Here is a 5,878-nt window from a genome sequence, read left to right on the forward strand (position 1 = left end):
GCTAGCCAGTAAAGATCTAAGCTAAGGCCAGCGTTCAAAACAAGTAAGTCTCCGTGTCATGGCTTGAGAGCGGGTTGGTGGCCCAAAAGGAAAAGCCTGCTACAGCATCCCAAGTAATTTTCTTAAAAAGTCTGGAGATTCTGTCCTCTGTTAATTGTACATTTGATCCTATTTCGGTCTTTAAATACTGAAAATGCCTTGCCTTCCTCTCCTCCCCGCTCCTTATTCTCTTTCCCTTTTCTTTGTTTGGGCATCACAGTGTGACAGTAAAGTGTCTTCAGTCCCGTGGTTTGAATGCTGCCCATAGCTTGGGATACTTTGTTGAACGTCATGGGGCCTTTCTGAAGACGTGAGAGACAGAAATAGGTCACTAGGACCGGGTCTTTACAGGCCATATGCCATGGGTGTCGGCACGGTTTCTGCTTGCTGGCCTGTGCTGTGTGAGCACCTGCCCCCTCACTCAGGTCTCCCCGCACCAGCCCCCTCACTCAGGCTCTCCCCACACCAGCCCCCTCACTCAGGTCTCCCCGCCACACCTTTAGCATGAAGAACTGAAGCCTCTCTTCGACCAGGAGTCAAAATAAACTATTCCACTCTAAATAGTTTCTGTCCTTTATTTAGTTGCCATGGTGACAACTAACTAGTACAGTTGCCATGGTGACAGCTTAACTAGTGCAGTCGCCATGGTGACAGCTAACTAGTGCAGTCGCCATGGTGACAGCTAACTAGTGCAGTCACCATGGGGACAGCTAACTAGTATAGTAGCCATGGGGACAGCTAACTAGCACAGAAAATTAATTTCAATATTGCAAAAATAAGCCTGCCCGTGAGATGGCTAGACCTTTGGAAATAATTTTCAGGAGGAACCTGGGAGAGACTGGAGCTGTGGGCTACAAGTGTCCTGGGATAAACTGGGCCCCACTTAATGGGGATGCTGCTGGGAGGCCGGACTCTCAGACTGCCTGGAGAAAGGTGGACCCACAAGGACAGCACTCATGAGGCTCAGGAGGGAACAGAACCTTCTGGGAGACTGGACTATAGACCATGCCATGCCACATTTGTGCAAAGAACCCTGTGTTGAAGGAGCTGCGGGCTGCATTCCTGCTGCCCAGCTCCCGGTCCCCTGGCTAGCTTATGCCCCAAAATAACGACACACAAACTGTATTCATATAAACATTGCTTGGCCCATTTCTATTAATGTGTGTAGCACCACGAGGTGCGCTTACCAGGAAGATTCTAGCCTACGTCCATCCTGGGTCCGAGCTTCATCGCATCTGCCCCAGAGAGCAGAGGCATGGTGTCTGAGCTCACTTCCCTTCTTCCCAGCATTCTGTTCTGTTTACTCCACCCACATAAAGGCTGTCCTATCAAATGGACCAAGGCAGTTTCTTTATTAGCCAATGACCTTCCTCCATCAACCCTGTGTCCTTGAAGGAGAGTGAATATGAACTCAAAAGTAATAAATTAATTGATTTATATATTTTATATAGGATTGTATATAGGAATTTTGATGCAGCATAGGATGTAGGCTGCAGCATTGCTCCTTCTTGTTGCTTTAAGCCAGACTGACACTGAGATTCAGCACCAAAGATCATAACAGGATCTGAAAAGCGTGCCGTTTGGCAAGGCAAGGAGGATGAGCTAATGTGGGCAGATCAAGGGCAGATCAAAGGGCTTTAACTGACAGAGATCCGTACCACTAAACTGAAGGCGGACAAGCGCCCAGAGGCCAGCGCAGCCATGGTCCGAGGGAACCAGCTATATCTCTGGATGGCAGCTGAAGTTGGCATGTTCTCTGTGTGGTGCTGGCTTTTCAGACATGCTGAATACAGTCACAGAATCACAGAGGTCAGGAAAACAAGCCACAATCCCAGACATTGTGCAGCAGAAGTGAGATCCCTCTATCAAGGGTCAGCACACTCATGAAGCTTCGCACACACAATCTAGGTTGCCACATAGACCCAGGGATACTACAGAAGTGAAATATTTGCCAGGGTAAGCTATAGAAGCTGTGTGGAGCTAGGCCAAGGGAGTTGAGTGTGCTTGCTGCATGAAGCAAGCGCCCTACAGAAGCAGGGCTACTCAGGCCCACTAGGGATCGCAATGTGGTAACATGAGCCACAGACACCCAGCCTGGGCTACAAGATTTGATATTGGTCCTCCTACCTCCAATTCTACCCTTTGAGAATGATATCAGGTTAGTACTTTAGACTGCAATATTATTTTGCACACCTTACACATTGCCTTGAGACTCAGAAATGACTGAACTTTGGAGATTTGAAGGAATCAGAGCTGTTACTATGAAGACTCTCAAACTGGGACTAGTTGAACTTCCCACTATTAGACAATCAGGAGCCTATAGCTACAATGGACAGAAGATTATGATTTGAATCTGAAAGGTGCCCTCTACCAGCTCCTATTTTGAATGCTCAATTCCCAGCTTCCAGTGCCGTTTTGAAGGTCAAGCAACCTTTGAGTGGTGACACCTTTAGGACCGGCAGAAGTAGCCACTAGAGCCTTTGAGGGTTCTTGTCTCTTCTGGTGCAAACCAGTTCTCTGCTCCTGCTGAGCCACGCAACAACACAATGGAGCCACCATGCCCTGCCTACCACAATCAACATAAATCCCCTCTGAAACCAAGAGCCCAAAGCAAGTTAAGGTCTCTGCTTGCACACACTGTGAAGGAACACACCCCGTCGTGTTCCTGCCACCACGTCTGCCTTGCCACAGTGGAACAAGAGCTCTCTGAAGCTGTCCCCAGAACAAACCTGCCACAGCACCACAAAAACAATAGCCATCACAAGGGTTGCTACAAACGTCCTTGTTTCTCTTCACACACTGGCTTCCAGGGACCCTCTGCTCTGTGCCTGGACAGATTCCATGTCTTTCACCATCATGCTGTTATCTCTTAGACACGTCTGAGTGCTTGAAGCTCTGTGTCCTCCAGGTTTCAGAGGAGAAGGAAAGTTACTGCTGCCTCTTGATAAGGAATGCCAGAAATAGAAATCTGATAGAGTGGGTTGACCTTCAACCTTGGACACAAAACCCAAACATCTATTTGTTATGTGATTTCAAGATGTCTAGTGTCTGTGTCAAACTCACATTTCAGTATGGTTAGCATCTGTGCTTGGGACTGCTCAGCAGCAGAACACTCCGTCAACACGAGGGAGAGCCTGGACTGGACCTGCAGCAGCCGTATCACGGCTTTGTTGCCTCTCACCCTGCTTGTCTCAGCTTTGGCCCCAGAGTCACTGTCCCTCTGGCTGGACCACACACCTCAGAAGGAATGGGGGTCAGCGTGCAGCTTGTCAATCATCAAGACAAGAGTTACACATTTTGAGATTTCTCCATAAATCTTGCCCTGTCCTAAGTGCCAGATGTCTGTGACTTCCCCTGTATACACAAACACGCACACACATGTACACGCATGTGCACACACATACACTCACACTGTATAATTAATTATAAGGAGGATATGAAGACACAGCAGCACCTGGGATGAGGTAAGATGAAACCCCAAAGATGCCACCAGGTCCCTGTTTGCCCAGGCAATAAGGATTTCATACTCTTCATGAACACATGACTTCTGCAGGTCTCCGTTCCAATCCCTGATGGCAACCTTCTGCGACTGGCCAAGGGAATTCCTTGCTCGATGCTACGTTGTTTTAGAAATGCTTTGTTTATTTTTGCCGTGACATTTGGAAGAGGGGCTGGAAGCGCTTTTAATGTCATGGCTCCTACTTGGGAAGAAATAAACTACTTCTCTTTAATTTCCAAGAGTCCCACTGAACATATTGTGCAATAACTTATTGGAAATGAGAAGCTAATGCAGAGGGGCGTTCTTTCCCACCCTCCCGACTGTGCCGTTCACACGGAGTGTGTCTGCTCCTCCATTGGTGATCTGTGCCCCAACATACACTCCCTCCCTTGAGAGAGTTTGTGGGAAGACTTGGGGGATTCCTCTTATCTGGGGAAAACACTGCGGAGGGGCATGTTGGGGTGAGCGCAGGCATTGCAGGCCTGTCCACCTTCCATGTCCTGGTCCTACACTACAGGGTGGCCAATATGGACGGTCCCTAGTCACCAGACCCTTTGCCTGCATGGCTCTTCCTCATCCATCTCCCATCTGTTGTTTTCCTGTTACTGTTACTTGGTGCCAAAATCCTGGTTGTCTTTCTCTTTTATTAAATTAAATGCCAAGCAACCTTTGGCCTCCACGCTGGAGTCCTTGCCACATCTGGCCCATTATAAGGTAATCTATTAGACTCACCTCAGGTGAGTCTTCTGTGAAGATGAAGATATCTGTTTGGAACCCTCCCCATTCTTTCCCTCATTAATCCCTCCCTTCCCCCACCCCTTTCTTACCCAAGGTGCCTCACTCTTAGATGGCTTACTTTTCTGATACCTGAATTCTTGACTGAAAAATCAGGAGAGGAAGAAAGGACACATTTGGGCTCATGTCTAAATGAGTACAGTTCATCACAGAGGTATGGACGAGTTCATGGAAGCTAAAGTGTGTAGCTACAGAGCCTCAATTCTGAGCAAAGAAGAGGTTCAGGCCAGAATCAGCATAGGACCAACCCCAGTGACCTACTTCCTGCTATGCAACTCCTCTATGCGGGTCTCACAAATCCACCAAATTGTATGACCAGCTGAGAACCAAGTGTTTGGCACAGGAGGCTGGGTGGGAATAGCTTACATCCAAACCATAAAAACCTCTTCAAATTTTACTTTCAGATGTTTCGCTAACGTAAAACCAGACAGTTCACCTATTCTTCAACTTCTGGTTAACTGTTCAAATATGATATTAAATAGGTGCGGAGAAAGTGGGCATACTTTTCTTTGCTCTGATTTTTGTGGAAATGTTTTAGTTGGTTTTGTTTTATGTTTTCTTCCCATTTAGCCCAATGTTACCTGTAGGTTTGTTACTATGTTGAATCCTAAAATGCAAGCTGACAGAGGAAAATTGGTGGAAGCACCTCAAAGGCAAGCACCTGGGTCTCAGGAAAGAGCACATCAGTTGAAAACTGAGACTTTTTGAAATTGAAAGACTTTTTTGTGGCAATGAAAGCAACATTTCTAGCGAATGAACAATCTACAGAATAGGAGAAAATTTTGCTAGCTATATACCTGACAGAGGTTTTTTCTGTAGAATATATGGAAACTCAGATATCTAGATCCCTCATGTTAAAGACTCCAGAGTCAGGATACAATATAAGAATTCAACAAGACCAATGGACATGTGTAAATAAACCAAACAATGAAACAAATAAACGTGCTAATGAAATGAGCAGGAGCATCTCAGTGATGAAGCAACCACAGCCAGTAAACATATGGAACAATATTCAACATCACTGGCCACCAGGGAAATCCAAATAAAAGTCACTCACAATGAGACCCCATTTCACCCTGGTCAAAAAAGTCGGGTAACAAGTGCTGGCGGGGATGTGGACAAATGGAAACTCAGCACTGGGGATGGAAACTAGACTGGAAACTATGGAAATCAGCGTGAGGGTCACTTTAGAGAAAGCTAAAAATGGGTCCTCTTCTGACCGGCCTGGGAGTTTCCCTAAAACACCCCTATTCAAACCGTGCATTTTTGTTGAAGTTTATTCTCTAAAAATAGTGATAATATGTAGACATGAGAAGATCCCCTGGAGAGGTGTGAAATGTCCAGACTTGATCTTTACTGCCCTGACATGTTATTTACAGCGCAGGCCAGGAGTGCATCTCACCTCATTTTTCAAGGTTACAGTTGAACAGAGACATCTCAAGGGTGGGAGTCGGCAGACAAATCACACAGGCGATGGGGCAGAAGGCACAGTGGTTTTATTTGGCAATCAGCCTTAGCAGCAACGTCATGGAAATCGCTAGCCAT

This window comes from Chionomys nivalis, chromosome 20 (genome assembly GCF_950005125.1).
Source record: "Chionomys nivalis chromosome 20, mChiNiv1.1, whole genome shotgun sequence".
In the NCBI taxonomy this organism is placed as follows: Eukaryota; Metazoa; Chordata; class Mammalia; order Rodentia; family Cricetidae; genus Chionomys; species Chionomys nivalis.